The 17,765-nt window shown below is 38.1% G+C and overlaps 1 protein-coding gene across 1 annotated transcript in view; it reads right to left on the reverse strand.

The window, feature by feature from the left end:
* The window catches only part of MORC1 (MORC family CW-type zinc finger 1), a gene marked incomplete at both ends in the record, with an annotated part of 175,129 nt that overhangs the window by 129,782 nt on the left and 27,582 nt on the right, over positions 1-17,765 (reverse strand). The window lies entirely within an intron of this gene.

The raw sequence follows: 17,765 nt of genomic DNA on the forward strand, positions 1-17,765 counted from the left end.
GGAAGAACACAGGCAGTAACTTCTTCGACATCAGCCACAGCAACTTATTTCAAGATATGTCTCCAAAGGCAAAAGAAACAAAAGCAAAAATGAATTTTGGGGACTCCATCAAGATCAAAAGCTTCTGCACAGCAAAGGAAACAGTCAACAAAACAAAGAGGCAAACCACGGAATAGAAGATATTCACAAATGACAATACAGACAAAGGGCTGATATCCCGGATCTATAAAGAATCTCTCAAACTCAACACACACAAAACAGATAATCACATCCAAAAATGGGCAGAAGACATGAACAGACACTTCTCCAATGAAGACTTACAAATGGCTAACAGACACATGAAAAAATGTTCATCATCACTAGCCATCAGGGAGATTCAAATCAAAACCACATTGAGATACCATCTTACACCAGTTAGAATGGTCAAAATTAACAAGACAGTAAACTATACATGTTGGAGACGATGTGGAGAAAGGGGAACCCTCATACTGTTGGTAGAAATGCAAGTTGGTACAGCCACTTTGGAAAACAGTGTGGAGATTCCTTAAGAAATTAAAAATAGAGCTTCCCTATGACCCTCAAATTGCACTACTGGGTATTTACCCCAAAGATACAGATGTAGTGAAAAGAAGAGACATCTGTACCCCAATGTTCATAGCAGCAATGGCCACAGTCACCAAACTGTGGAGAGAATCAAGATGCCCTTCAACGGACAAATGGATAAGGAAGATGTGGTCCATATATACTACGGAGTATTATGCTTCCATCAGAAAGGATGAATACCCAACTTTTATATCAACATGGACAGGACTGGAATAGATTATTCTGAGTGAAATAAGTCAAGCAGAGAGAGTCAATTATCACATGGTTTCACTTATTTGTGGAGCATAAGAAATAACACAGAGGACATGGGAAGATGGAGAGGAGAAGGGACTTGGGGGAAATTGGAGGGGGAGATGAACCATGAGAGACTGTGGACTCTGAAAAACAATCTGAGGGTTTTGCGGGGGGGTGGGAGGTTGGGTGATCCTGGTGGAGGGTATTATGGGGGGCACGTATTGCATGGAGCACTGGGTGTGGTGCATAAACAATGAATTCTGGAACAATGAAAAGAAATAAAAAAAAAAAAAAAAGAAAAGATCACAGATTTTTCAGAGAATTTCTACCAAACCTATAGGCAAACTAAAGACTCATTTTACATAAACTCTTCCAAATCAACCAAAGAGGTAAAAAACTTCTCAACTCATTCTTCCATAATATATACACTAATACTAAATAAGGTAAGGAAAATAAAAGCATAATTATAGCCCAGTCTCATGTGTAAGCATAAGGGTAAAAAATATTAAATAAAATACCAGTGGAATTAACACAGTGAACTAGTTGGGTTTGAGGAATAGAAGAATGATAGTTCAGTATCACAAGCTTTACTCAAATAAATATATTTCTTTAACAGATTAAAAGAGAAAAACAAAACTAAATTACCTCGACAGACATCAAAAAGCATTGACAAAAACTTAACATCAATTTCCTGATGTGAAAAATAAAAGTCACTCAATAAACTAGAAATAAAATGACTTCCTACATTTGACAAAAGGCATTGATTAGAAGGAATAATAACTAGAGCAAATAGCACACCTAATAGTTAAAGATAAAAGAATCCCATTAAGACAGAAACAAACCAAAAATCATGTCTGTTATTACCACCCTTAGTTAACTAGTTAGTTAAAACAGAGTAACAGAAATGAAGACACAAAACCATAACTATTTGCAAATAAAGACTAAATAGAAAATTCAACTGAAAACTTAGAATAAAAGAATTCAGTAAACGGCGAGACATAAAATCAAAAGTTTTGGGGCGCCTGGGTGGCTCAGTGGGTTGGGCCTCTGCCTTCGGCTCGGGTCATGATCTCAAGGTCCTGGGATCAAGTCCCGCATTGGGCTCTCCGCTCGGAGGGGAGACTGCTTCCTCCTCTCTCTCTCTGCCTACTTGTGATCTCTCTCTCTGTCAAATAAATAAACAAAATGTTTAAAAAAAGATCAAAAGTTTTTGACTGGTCAATGGTTTTGAAATGCCTGGCTGGCTCAGTTGGTTATGCCTCCGACTCTTGATTTCGGCTCAGGTCATGACCTCAGGGTCATGGGATTGAGTGGAGTCTGCTTTAGAGACTCTCCCTCTTCCTCTGTCCCTCCTCTGCCAAAATAAATAAATATTTTTTTTTAAAAAGTCAGCAGTTTTCCTGTATGCACATTAACAATTAAGTAATTAGAAAAAGCAATAGAGAAAAGATCCTATTTGAATGCCAAGAAGAGTCATAATACCTACAAACTTAACAAGAAATGTACAAAAAAGAGAAAGAAATGTACAAGACCTATATGAAGAAATAATAATATCCAACAACTACTGAATATGAACTCTGTGCCAGGTAGTGGTCTAAGCACTTTTCAGCTCATACATCATGTAAGCCTCACAGCAACGCTGTGATGTACTACTATTAATATGACTGCTATTATTATTGCCATTTTTGGATAAGTAAACAGAGGCTCTATAAGGTTAACTACCTTCCCCATATTAACACAGCTTATAGAAATACAAATTGAACTCATACAGTCTAACTACCAAAGCCTTGTTCTTAACTACTATGATATATACGATGATGTAAAACTCCACTCAACTACATATAAGACTGAAATAAGAACCAAAACATAAATATGTCAGTTCTTCTCCAATTAATCCATAAATTCAATGGGCTCCCGGTCTAAATCCCAAGAGCGTTTTTTGTAATAAAACTTGAAAAGCTGATTTTGAAATTCATAGGGAAAATAACATCTGCAAGTACAATCATAATATTTTTAAAAAGGACAGTGAAGGAGTACTTGCCTTACCAAATAGCAAAACACATTATATAAGCCATAGCAATTAAAAAGTTCTAATTAAGCAAGAACAGAAAAAATATATGAAAAGAAATAGGCCATCTAGAAACAGATCCATATATGATGAGAATTTAGCTTCTATTAGTGATGCATTTCAAATCAGTAGGAAAGCCTGAACTATTTTTAAAACGCTGTATCCATTAGAAAATATTAATCTGTCCTCCCCATGTACACACCATGTTCAAAAAACAAATTCCAGATAGATAAAAAGCTATAGAAATAAACTACAAATATTAAAAGAAATGATAAGTAAATATATTTGGTTAAGGAACCTATCTGAGGTTTAGAAATGCAAAAGAGACTCATAAAGAAAAATATTTCAGATTTGATCTCAAAATATCAAAAATTTCTATTAGACAAAGGACAATACTAACAAAGTTAAAAATCAAGTTGGGAAAGAGGAGGGAGAGTGTATGTGGCTATAAAAGGCAACAGGAAGGGGACACCTGGGTGGCTCAGTCAGCTGAGCGTCTGCCTTTGGCTCAAGCCATGATCTCAGGGTCCCGGGATCGAGCCCCATATCAGGCTCCCTGTTCTGCGGGAAGTCTGCTTCTCCTTCTTCCTCTGCTGCTCCTCCTGCCTGTGCTCTTTTGTCCTCACACATGCTCTCTCAAATAAATGGATAAAATCTTAAAAAAAAAAAAAGGCAACAGGAAAGATCCTTGTCTGATGTATTGGTGGATTTGACCCAGGCTAGGTAGACTGCATCAATGTCAATGTCCTAGTTGTGATGTTGTACTACAAATTTAGCAAAGTAACAGCAATGGGGCACCAGAGCAAAGGGTACATAGACTTTCTCTATATTATTTCTTAAAACTGCTTTTGAGTCTACAGTTACCCAAATACAAATTTTAATTTAAAAAGGATCAAGTGTCAGGGCAGCTGGGTAGCTGTCAGTCAAGTGGCCAACTCTTGGTTTCAGCTCGGATCATGATTTTCAAGTCCTAGGATCAAAATCCACATCAGGCTCCTCACTCAGTGGGGAGTCTGTTCTAGATTCTCTCTCTTCCTCTCCCTCTGAACCTCCCTGCTGCTTGCTTGCTCTCTTTCTCTCAAATAAATAAAATCTTTTTTAAAAAATACAGATCAGCATTGTTAAAATAGTGAAAAGGTGACATCAACTTAAGCTCCCATCATTAGATAGGGAGTATTGACATACCATATATCAATGCAAATTAACTTAATATTATGCAAAAACTGTTATACACTAATGTATAGTAATTTACTAGTTTATAGACTTTTATTTATTTTTATTTTATTTTATTTTTTTAAGATTTTATTTACTTATTTGACAGAGATTACAAGTAGGCAGAGAAGCAGGCAGAGACAGAGGAGGAAGCAGGCTTCCCACTGAGCAGAGAGCCTGATGCGGGGCTCGATCCCAGGACCCTGGGATCATGACCTGAGCTGAAGGCAGAGGCTTAACCCACCGAGCTACCCAGGCACCCCAGTTTATAGACTTTTTAAAAAATCATTTTAAAAAATGGGGACTAGGGGCACCTGGGTGGCTCAGCAGGTTAAGCCTCTGCCTTCGGCTCAGGTCATGATATCAGGGTCCTGGGATCAAGCCCCACATCAGGCTCCCTGCTCAGCAGGGAGCCTGCTTCCCCCCTCTCTCTGCCTGTCTCTCTGCCTACTTGTTATCTCTGTCTCTGTCAAATAAATAAATAAAATATTTTTAAAAAATAAAAATTAAAAATGAGGACTATAATTATCCAATAAAAGAAACCAGGATTCCTTGGAGAAATGGCTGATTACATTACAGCAACAGAGTAGTATAATATGAGCCTGGAATATCTTATGATGCCAAAAAATGTTTTAAAATGATGGTTTGGGACGCCTGGGTGGCTCAGTTGGTTAAGCAGCTGCCTTCGGCTCAGGTCATGATCCCAGCGTCCTGGGATCGAGTCCCACATCGGGCTCCTTGCTCGGCAGGGAGCCTGCTTCTCCCTCTGCCTGCCACTCTGTCTGCTTGTGCTCACTCTCGCTCCTCTCTCTCTCTCTTTCTCTGACAAATAAATAAATAAATAAATAAATCTTTAAAAAAAAAATAAAATGATGGTTATACGTCAAAAGAACACAAAAGCTAGCTTGAACTGCATGCAAAAGAATGAAACTGGATCATTTCCTTACACCACACACAAAAATAGACTCAAAATGGGTGAAAGACCTATATGTAAGACAGGAATCCATCAAAATCCTAGAGGAAAACCTAGGTAGCAACCTCTGTGACCTCAGCTGCAGCAACTTCTTGCCTCACACATCTCCAAAGGTAAGGGAAACAAAGGCAAAAATGAACTATTGGGACTTCATCAAGATCAAAAGCTTTCGCACAGCAACGGAAAAAGTCGACAAAACCAAAAGATGATCAACACAATGGGAGGAGATATTTGCAAATGACATATCAGATAAAGGGCTAGTATCCAAGATCTACAAAGAACTTATCAAACTCAACACCCAAAGAACAAATAATCCAATCAAGAAATGGGCAGAGGACATAAACAGACATTTCTACAAAGAAGACATTCAAATGGCCAACAGACACATGAAAAAGTGCTCAGTATCACTCGGCATCAGGGAAATACAAATCAAAACCACCATGAGATACCACCCCACAGCTGTTAGAATGGCTAAAATCAATAAGTTAGGAAATGACAGATGTTGGCAAGGATTCGGAGAAAGGGGAACCCTCTTATACTGTTGGTGAGAATGCAAGCTGATGCAGCCACTCTGGAAAACAGGATGGAGTTTCCTCAAAAAGTTGAAAATAGAGCTACCCTATGACCCAGCAATTGCACTACTGGGTATTTACCCTAAAGATACAAATGTAGTGATCCGAAGGGGCAGGTGAACCCGAATGTTTATAGCAGCAATGTGCACAAAAACCAAACTATGGAAAGAACCCAGATGTCCGCCAACAGATGAAAAGGTAAAGAAGATGTGGTATATATACACGATGGAATACTACTCAGCCATCAAAAATGAAATCTTGTCATTTGTATCAACATGGATGGAACTAGAGGGTATTATGCTAATTGAAATAAACCAGAGAAAGACAATTATCCTATGATCTCACTCATATGTGGAATTTAAGAAACAAAACAGAGGATCACGGGGGAGAGAGGAAAAAATAAAACAAGATGAAAGCAGAGAGGGAGACAAACCATAAGAGACTCTTAATCATAGGAAACAAACTGAGGGTTGCTGGAGGGGAGGTGGGTAGAGGATTGGGGTAACTGGGGTAACTGGGTGATGGACATTAAGAAGGGCATGTGATGTAATGAGCATTGGGTACTCTAGAAGGCTGAGGAATCACTAACCTCTACTTCTGAAACTAGTAATACACTACATGTTAATTAATTGCATTTAAATTAAAAAATAAAAATAAAGCCCACTTGAACAGGCTCCCCCTAGCCAAAGCTAGGACAACTTTGGCCACAAAATATTGGCAGTGACAGATTATTACCCTTAAAATTAGAAGGAATGAATGGGTCTCTCCCATACTTAAAGAGAAGAAGAGGGAGAGGAAGACCGATAGAGCAAGTGTGAGAATATTATCTGGGGAATCTGAGGGAAAGGTATGTTGGAATTCTCTGTATTATCTTTGCAACCTTATTGAAAAGACTAAATTACATCAAAAGAAAAAGTCATGAAGACAAAAAGGATGACTTTAATTTAAACTGACAACTACTGGAAAATCTAGATGACATATTTAAAAACCCAAGTTGCAGAATGGTTTCTATAGTAGAAGCAAGATGGTGGGAAGGGGGTTGGGGTAGAGAATGAGAAAGCACTGTTACACTGGTGGATATATTTATGTATGTTTAAGTAGTTTTCAATCAACTCATATTTGTGTACTAGTTGAGGCCCACTCTACCTCTGCCCCAAAGATTACTGTCCCTAGAGCAGGTGCTGGACCACCAGGAAGACCACAACAAAGAGTGAGAGACAGGAGAGCATGAAAAAAACTAACACCCGGACCAAGGATTTGGTGGCATACCTTATATAAAATTTCAAGATCTCAATTTTGAAATTATAATTCCATACTCATATCCACATAAGGATTCTATGTCCTATGAAGGAAATTTAAAACATCTGAATGATAGAGTAATTCCATATCTGCTATCTATATAGACTCTCTGGGTACAGAATACGGAAATAGAATTACAATCCTGTGAATTCTGCAGAAGCCAGTTGATACTAACCACATGTAAGGCAAGGCCAGGCACTGGTCTCTTCAGACCCTCCCCTCTACCACCTGTCACAACCATTTGCTCAGTCCTACTGCATTCAACCAATAGAGGACCTCTGCAAATCACTCTGATTTTAATCATCTGTGTGATTGTAACTAAAGATTACTAACAGCCACTAGTGAGAAGGAGAGAACAAGTTAATCTGACTTTGTTTTGACTATCTCAAAGGAAAAAAACACTTGGTGGGGGTAAAATTTGCCAAAGTTTGAGATGTGGGACTTGGTCCAGAGTTCCAAAAATTACCGCAACATAAATTAACAAAGAAACATTGCCTAAGCCGGCTCTGAAGAAACCTCTTAGTTTCTGTCGTTAGTTCACTACTATTTTCATTAATATTCCATATTCTCAGCCCTTTTCCTGCCTCTTTGTTCCAAAGTCTTAACTTTATTTACAAAATTATTTTTCATATTGTCATCTTCCCTTTTAGGGCACTTTGCCTATTTAAAATGGCAGATTCTTTCCCTGCAGATATAACCCACTTTCCGCAAATCACCCTGCAACTATGTATGATTCCCTGGCACTCTCCACATGCCACATTCACAGATTCGAATTCTGATTTAATATATCATACGTTAAATGCAAACTTCTGCCTCATCTGATTCTGAAATTCTGAGATGACTTATCTATCTACATTTTTTAAAGAGAAAACAGCCTGTCTTTAGACTGATACTGCCAAAGCACATGCCACTGCCTGTGTACTTGAACATCACTTCTAATGAAATTTTCATGAGGTTATTGTCATTTTGCAACAAGGCCTTGCTGATGGTCGGATTATGATTGTAGAGCCTCAGCCCAAAGCAGATAAAGGGTTTTGACTGCAAAATTTACAAATGATATGAAATATTCACAAGAACTACATGAAAGTCCAGATACTTTGACTCAGTAGTTCCCTTCTTGGGAATTTGTTTAAAATAAATAAATATATAAAACAATTCAAGTGTGCCTGAGTGGCTCAGTGGGTTACACATCTGCTCAGGTCATGATCCAAGTGTTATGAGACTGAGCCCTACATCGGGCTCCCTGCCCAGTGGGGAGTCTGCTTCTCCCTCTCCTTCTGCCCCTCCCCCCAGCTCATGCACACAAGCTCTCTCTCAAATAAAATCTTTAAAAAAAAAATTTTTTTAAAGATTTTATTTATTTGACAGACAGAGATCACAAGTAGGCAGAGAGGCAGGCAGAGAGAGAGGAGGAAGCAGGCTTCCTGCTGAGCAGAGAGCCTGATGCGGGACTTGATCCCAGGACCTGGGATCATGATCTGAGCTGAAGGCAGAGGCTTTAACCCACTGAGCCACCCAGACACCCCTAAAAAATTCTTCTAAAAAAAAAATCCATCTGTATGAAAATGTTTCTTTCCATATTATCTATAAATAAGAGAGGAGCAAGATGGCGGAGGTCCCAGGAGTTCACCATTCAGAACAGCTACAAACTCAAGAGGAGAGAGAAGAGCAGCAACCCTAGGAATAGATAATAGACCACTTTCCAGAAGGTAAGATGTGTGGAGAAGTGAATCCAATGCAATATGTGGGAAGATAGACCACAGGGGTAGGGGCTGGCTCCTGGCAATCAGTAGAGCAGCAAAGCACAAAATCAGAACTTTTAGAAGTATTTTCCACTGAGGGATGTCACTCCAGAGGCTAAGTATAGGAGGGGAGGACCCCTCGCAGGGACAGTGTGGTCTCAGGACCCACAGGATCACAGAAAAACTGGGAGTGCCTGAGTGTAGCAGAGCTCTCAGGTATTGGAGTGGGGAGGCCGGCTGCAGGGATGGAGCTGAAGAGTGGGCTCTCAGCTCAGGATTAACTTAAACCATGATCCAAGGCACAGTCAGACCACTGCTTTTTTGAGGAGGGACCCCCATGAGTGGCACATCTGGGGAGACTCTCTCCCTCCTCCCCTGGGAAGAGCAACACGGGAGCACGCAGCAGGACTCTGCCAGGTTTAGAGACTCCAAAGGGGGCTGTGCCCCAGAGACAGAAACGCTTGGTCACAGGTTGGGTGAGTTTGGAACGCAACTGGAGACCAGGGAGGTGGGAGGGATTGACTGCTTTTCTCTGAGGGCACACTGAGAAGTGGGGCTCAGAGCTCTCAGCTCCTATGAGGAAGGAGACTGGGAGGTCACCATTTTCATTCCTGTTCTCCAAAGCTGTACGGAAAGTGTTCAGGGAACAAAAGCTACCAAGAGCAAATCCGAGCAGATTACTTAGTTTGGCCCCTGGCAAGGGTGGTGTAATTCCTCCTCAGGCAAAGACATTTGAGAATCACTGCAACAGATCCTTCCCCTAGAAAATCAGCAAGAAAATCCAGCCATGACCAAGTTCACTAATCAATGAGAACTGCAGAACTCCAGAGCTAGGGGAAAGCAACACAGAATTCATGGTTTTTTTCCCCATGATCCTTTAGTCTTTCAAAGTTAAATTTTTAAAATTTTTATTCTTATTCTTTTTTTTATTTGTCCTCTTCCTATTTTAACATTTTTAAAACAATCTTACATTATCAATACCTTTTTAAAAATCTTTAATTTTCATCGTTATAGTCATATTTTATCCCTTTATTGTATTTAACCCTATTTTTTGTATACATATAGATTTTTTTCATTAGAATTTCAGAAAACAATTTCTTCTGATAGATCAAAATATACCCTAAATCTAGCAGACGGCTTTATTCTCATCTCCAGCCTGATCACATTCTTTCTTTTTTGTGTTTTCTTTATTCAACCAACTTATCAATTCCTTTTTCAGAATCTTTTTAAATTTTCATCTTTATAGTCATATTCCATCCCTTCATCCTGTTTACCCTTATTTTTGTATATATATGTTGTCTTTCTTTAAAATTTTGGGAGGTGGTTTCTTCTAACAGACTAAAATATACTTAAAATCAAGTGTCTGGCTCTGTTCTATTCACCACTCTAGTTATATATACATAAACATATATATATTTTTTTCTTTTTTGCCCCTTTCTTTCTGCCCCAGTTTCGGGTCTCTTCTGATTTGGTTAGTGTATATTTTTCTGGGGTTGTTGCTACCGTTTTAGTATTTTGTTCTCTCATTCATCTATTCTTATCTGCATAAAATGACAAGGTGGAAAAACTCACCAAAAAAAAAAAAAAAAGAACAAGAGGCAGTACTGACGGCTAGGGACCTAATCAATACAGACATTAGTACTATGTCAGAACTAGACGATTCAGAATGACGATTATCAAGGTGCTAGCTGGGCTTGAAAAAAGCATGGAAGATATTAGAGAATCCCTTTCTGGAGAAATCAAATCCCTTTCTGGAGAAATAAAATAACTAAAATCTAACCAAGTTGAAATCAAAAAAGTGATTAATGAGGGGCAGTCAAAAATGGAGGCTCTTACTGCTAGGATAAATGAGGCAGGAGAGAGAATTAGTGACATAGAAGACCAAATGATGGAGAATAAAGAAGCTGAGCAAAAGAAAACTACTGGACCATGAGGGGAGAATTTGAGAGATAAGTGATACCATGAGACGAAACAATATTAGAATAATTGGGATCCCAGAAGAAGAAGAAAGAGACAGGGGGACAGAAGGTATATTGGAGCAAATGATAGTAGAGAATCTCCCTAATATGGTGAAGGGAACAAGCATCAAAATCCAGGAGACACATAGAACTCCTGTCAAAATCAATAAAAATAGATCCACACCCAGGCATCTACAAGTAAAATTTACAAGTCTCAGTGACAAAGAGAAAATCCTGAAAGCAGCTCGGGACAAGAGGTCTATAACACACAACAGCAGAAATATTAGAATGGTAGCAGACTTATCCACAGAGACCCGGCAGGCCGGAAAGGACTAGCATGATATATTCAGAGCACCAAATGAGAAAAACATGCAGCTAAGAATACTATATCCAGCTAGGCTGTCATTGAAAATAGAAGAGAGATTAAAAAGCTTCCGGGACAAACAAAAACTAAAAGAATTTGCAAACACCAAACCAGCCCTATAGAAAATATTGAAAGGAGTCCTATAAACAAAGAGAGAGCCTTAAAGTAACAGACCAGAAAGGAACAGAGATGGTATACAGTAACAGTTACCTTATAGGCAATACAATGGAACTAAATCCATATCTTTCAATAGTTACCCTGAATGTTAATGGGCTCAATGCCCCAATCAAAAGACACAGGGTATCAGAATGGATTAAAAAAAAAAAAGACCAATCGATATGCTGTCTACAAGAAACTCATTTTAGACCCAAAGACACCTCCAGATTTAAAGTGAGGGGGTGGAAAACAATTTACCATACTAATGGACATCAAAATAAAGCTGGGATGCCAATCCTTCTATCAGATAAATTAGATTTCAAGCCAAAGACCATAGTAAGAGATGAGGAAGGACACTATATCATACTTAAAGAGTATGTCCAAGAAGAAGATCTAAGAATTTTAAATATCTATGCCCCTAACATGAGAGCAGCCAATTATATAAACCAATTAATAACAAAATCAAAGAAACACATCAATAATAATACAATAATAGTAGGGGACTTTAATCCCCCCCTCACTGTAATGGACAGATCATGTAAGCAAAAGATCAACAAGGAAATAAAGGCTTTAAATGACACATTGGACCAGATGGACATCACAGATATATTTAGAACATTCCATCCCAAAACAACAGAATACTCATTCTCCTCTAGGGCACGTGGAACATTCTCCACAACAGATCACATCCTGGGGCATAAATCAGGTCTCAACCAGTACAAAAGACTGGCATCATTTCTTACATATTTTTAGACTCAAATACATGAAGGCTAAAGAGCATCCTACTAAAGAATGAATGGGTCAACCAGGAAATTAAAGAAGAATTGAAAAATTCATGGAAACAAATGAAAATGAAAACATAACTGTTCAAAATCTTTGGGACACAACAAAGGCTGTCCTAAGAGGAAAGTATATAGCAACACAAGCCTTTCTCAGGAAACAAGAAAGGTCTCAAGTATACAACCTAACCCTACACCTAAAGGAGCTAAAGAAAGAACAGCAAAGAAAGCCTAAACGCAGCAGGAGAAGAGAAATAATAAAGACCAGAGCAGAAATCAATGAAATAGAAACCAAAAAAACAAAACAAAACAGTACAACAAATAAACAATACTAGAGGCTGGTTTTTGGAAAGAATTAATAAGATTGATAAACCCCTCACAAGACTTATCAAAAAGAAAAAAGAAAGGACCCAAATAAATAAAATCATGAATGAATGAGGAGAGATCACAACTAACACCAATGAAAAACAAATAATAAGAATATATTATGAGCAACTATATGCCAGCAAATTTGACAATGTAGAAGAAATGGATGCATTCTTAGAGAAATAGTAACTACCAAAACTGAACCAGAAAGAAAGAGAAAACCTGAACAGACTCATAACAAGTAAGGAGATTGAAGCAGTCACCAAACATCTCCCAAAAAACAAGAGCCCAGCACCAGACAGCTTCCCAGGGGAATTCTACCAAACATTTAAAGAAGAATTAATACCTATTATCCTAAAACTGTTCAAAAAAATAGATATGATTCTCTCAATAGATGCTGAAAAAGCATTTGATAAAGTATAGCATCCTTTCTTGATCAAAAGTCTTCACAGTGTAGGGATAGGGGTACATACCTCAATATCATAAAAGCCACCTATGGAAAACCCACAGTGAATACCATTCTCAATGGGGAAAAACTGAGAACGTTTCCCCTAAGGTAAGGAACAAATAAGGATGTCTACTATTACCACTGCTACTCAACATAGTACTAGAAGTCCTAGCCTCAGCAATCAGACAACAAAAAGAAATAAAAGACATCCGAATCAGCCAAGAAGTCAAACTCTCACTCTTTGCAGATGATATGAAACTTTATGTGGAAAACCCAAAAGACTCCATGCCAAATCGGCTAGAACTCATACAGGAATTCAGTAAAGTGTCAGGATATAGAATCAATCCACAGAAATCAGTTGCATTTCTATACACCAACAGCAAGACAGAAGAAAGAGAAATTAAGGAGTCAATCCCATTTACAATTGTACCCAAAACCATAAAATACCTAGGAATAAACCTAACCAAAGTGGTAAAGAATCTGTACACAGAAAACTATAAAGTACTCATGAAGAAAACTGAGGAAGACACAAAGAAATGGAAAACCATTCTATGCTCACAGATTGGAAGAACTTATTGTGAAAATGTCTATGCTACCTAGAGCAATCTACACATTTAATGCAATCCCTATCAAAATACCATCAATTTTTTTCAAGGAAATGGAACAAATAATCCTAAAATTTATATGGAACCAGAAAGACCCTGGATAGCCAGAGGAATGTTGAAAAAGAAAGCCAAAGTTGGTGGCATCACAATTCCAGACTTCAAGCTCATTACAAAGCTGTCATCATCAAGACAGCATGGTACTGGCACAAAAACAGACACATAGATCAATGGACAGAATAGAGAGCCCAGAAATGGACCCTCAACTCTATGGTCAACTAATCTTCAACAAAGCAGGAAAGAATGTCCAGTGGAAAAAAGACAGTCTCTTCAACAAATGGTGTTGGGAAAATTGGACAGCCACATGCAGAAGAATGAAACTGGACCATTTCTTTACACCACACACAAAAATAGATGAAAGTGGATGAAAGACCTCAACGTGAGACAGGAATCCATCAAAATCCTTAAGGAGAACACAGGCAGCAACTTCTATCGACCTCAGCCACATCAACTTCTTAGAAATATCACCAAAAGCAGGGGAAACAAGTGCAAATGAACTATTAGGACTTCATCAAAATCAAAAGCTTTTTGCACAGCAAAGGAAACAGTCCACAAAACCAAAAGACGACTGACAGAATGGGAGAAGATACTTGCAAATGACATATCAGATAAAGGGCTAGTATCTAAGATCTATAAAGAACTTATCAAACTTAACATCCAAAGAACAAATAATCCAATCAAGAAATGGGCAGAAGACATGAACAGACATTTCTGGAAAGAAGACATCCAGATGGCCAACAGACATATGAAGAAGTGCTCCACATCACTCGGCATCACGGAAATACAAATCAAAACCACAATGAGATACCACCTCACAGTCAGAATGGCTAAAATTAACAAGTCAGGAAATGACAGATGCTGGTGAGGATGCAGAGAAAGGGGAACCCTCCTACACTGTTGTGGGAATGCAAGCTGGTGCAGCCACTCTGGAAAACAGGATGGAGGTTCCTCAAAAAGTTGAAAATAGAGCTACCCTATGACCCAGCAATTGCACTACTGGGTATTTACCCTAAAGATACAAATGTAGTGATCCAGAGGGGCACGTGCACCCGAATGTTTATAATAGCAATGCCCACAATAGCCAAACTATGGAAAGAGTCTAGATGCCCATCAACAGATGAATAAATAAAAAAGATGTGGTATATATACACAATGGAATACTATGCAGCCATCAAAAATGAAATCTTGCCATTTGCAATAGTGTGAATGGAACTAGAGGGTATCATGCTGAGTGAAATAAGTCAATCAGAGAAAGATAATTATCACATGATCTCTCTGATATGAGGAATTTGAGAGGTAGGGTGGGGGGTCATGGCTGGGAAGGGAGGGAAAAATGAAACAAGATGGGATTGGGAGGGAGACAAACCATAAGAGACTCTTAATCTCACAAAACAAACTGAGGGTTGCTGGGGGTTGGGGGGTAGGGACAGCGTGGTGGGGTTATGGACAGTGGGGAGGGTGTGTGCTATGGTGAGTGCTATGAAATGTGTAAGCCTGATGATTCACAGACCTGTACCCCTATGGAAAATAATACATTACAAGTTAATATAAAAAAAGCAAAAAAAAATTATCTAAAAATAATGTAAAACACTTGGACCCATGCTACTATCAAAAATGAAATCACTATAGAATGTATGATGAATCAATTTAATGCACTATTGTAAAACCACTTATCAAGAAATCATTATAAAATGAGACTTACCAAGACTATACAATAACTTAAAGTTCAGAAGCAAATCATAAATGCAAGAAAAAGAGAAATCACACTTAAGAAAACAGAATTGAATAACAAAAAATGATTAATCAATTATGATAAATTCTTTTCTTTAAAATTTTTTAAAAATACTGTCTCACTTTTGATTTTATAATAAACAAAATTGGAAGAAAACATGTCAGAAAAAAAGTCTGAAGGCTTTAATTTTTCTATTTCTATGTAGAAAATTATTTTCAGCATCAGCAGGACCAAATCGTGTAAGACCAAAGGTGGAAACTGCATAGTTCCAAGGTTTGAAACTTGTTTAGAACAGATGAAGAATCATGCCCGGGGCTTTAAGGGGACACCATAACCACAAGAAAAAGAAATGGCAAAGGAGTTGTTACATTACTAAACCACTTGTTCTTGAAATCAAGATTAGGTAAACTGTACTTGATCAGAAGTTCAAGTATCAGAAGTCATAAATGGAAGAAGAGTCAGAGAAAGATCCATCTTCGACTATTCTTTCCGCTGTAAGAGTTAACAGTTTTCCAGCCCCTTAATGAAGAGAGATTGAGTGTTAATGTCAGACCCACTGACTTTTCAGAGGGGAAAACTACACATCATTCCTCCCCAGGAGGTGGTACTGTCCCTCTTTCGCACTACTGTGAGACTCGTATCATAAGCCATGAAATGTAGAGATAGCACCCTTGGTAGAGAAATGATGTCTCCTCTTTACAACAACCCATCCTCATAAAAATCCTCCACCCTTTCTTTAAAAAGTCTTTCTTATGATGAAACTACAAAAAATGTTGAAAAATCAAACAAACAAATCCAACGTGGTCAATGTTCCAAAATTAAACTGTACATGTCCTGGTCTGACCCATTTTCTTCATTTTGTGATTAAGTGCTTAAATGGCTTAAGAAGCTTCTGACTTCATTAAACAATCTGGAAACAGTAAGAACTTCTTCCCAAAGAAATTAGCTGTCAAATTATTCCTCTAATAATGTGTTTGTTTTCTGATGCTAGTGCTGAAATGCCAAGGCACTCTGACAGATAACTGTTAGAAAATTTGGGTTCAGAGCTTTTAAAGAGCATGAGATATTGGTTTTGGAAGCAGCTGTTGGAAAGGCAGGGCCGGGGGGAGGAGGAGGTGGTAACAGAGGTGCCAGTAACAGGTCTGTGCCTCCTTTCTGATATTGGTGTGTTAATGTTGCCAAAAGGGTTCCCAGAATTTGTACAATAGTAATGAGGCTGGATTTTTTTTTTCCAAGAGACAAAAACCTTCATTTCTGTATAAATGAAGAATAATACATTAGAATGAAATGAGGAAAAATACAAATTAGAAAAAAGAAAAGATAATCTAAAAGTGCATTATCAAAAAAAAAAAGTGCATTATCAAACATTAAATTTTCTAACTGGGGAAAGGACTTTCAAATTTCACCTCAAAGACAGAAGAAATTCTCTGTTAATTTTATGTATTTACTTGAGTCTCGGTCTCTTAATCTAAAATTGCACTGTCCAATATGGTAGCCTCTGGCCATATGTGGCTGTTGGGCCCTAGTCCAAACTGACACACGCTATCTGTGTAAGAAACACACTAGGTTTCAAGGATTTAGTAGGAAAAAGGGTACAAAATGTCTCATTAATATTTTTCATATTAAAATTGTACTTTATATGTAACAGACTAAACAAAACATTATTAAAATTAATTTGACCTGTTTCTTTTTACTTTTCCTAATGAGGCTACTAGAAAATTTAGATTTCATATAGGGTTAATATCTGTGTCTCTCATTCCATTTCCACTGGACAATACCAGTATTTAATTAAAATGAATCAGTCTGAATTTAACTCCTTCAAAATCCCTTCTAGCTCCAGAGTTCTGACACTAAGAGACTGTGGGCTCAAGCTGATAAGTTTCAAATACAAAGTTATTTTGGAGAAACTTAGGTTCAGTCACTGTTTCATTATTTCTCCATCCTTTTCACTCATGCTCGCCAATGCTTCCTTATTCTGTTTCCTACGGATTCCTAATAGCCAGGAAAAATGATGTGTCAATTTATTTACTTATAAACTACAATAAAAGTGATGTGTCAATTTATTTACTTATAAACTACAAACTATCAACTACAACTTATAAACAAACTAATAAACTCATAGTGTCATTCTGAATTGTCAGCTGGTCCTATTTCTTTTCGATTCACACCATACTGATGCCCCCCCCTTTTATTTTAAGATTTTATTTATTTACTTGAGAGAGAGAGAAAGAGAGAAAGCACAAGAAGGGAGAAGGTCAGAGGGAGAAGAGGACTCCCGGCCAATTAGGGAGCCTGATGCAGGACCCCATCCCGGGACTCCCATATCACAAACCAAGCTAAAGGCAGTCGCCCAACCAACCAAGCCACCCAGGCACCCACTGATGCCCAATTTTAATGACATGTAATGGATAATGAACTCTGAGGGTTTTTTTCAGTTTTGAAATTCATCAAATAGGAGTTTTGGAATTAGAGAAGCTTAGAGGTGCTATTCCAGTGGTTCCCAAATGTGCAGCCACCTCTGAGTCACCTGGGGAACATGTGACAAATATTGATTCCTGGGCCTGATACTGGGAGATTTCTGACTCAACACAGTCTGA

This window comes from Martes martes (assembly GCF_963455335.1).
Source record: "Martes martes genome assembly, chromosome: 1".
Taxonomy (NCBI): Eukaryota; Metazoa; Chordata; class Mammalia; order Carnivora; family Mustelidae; genus Martes; species Martes martes.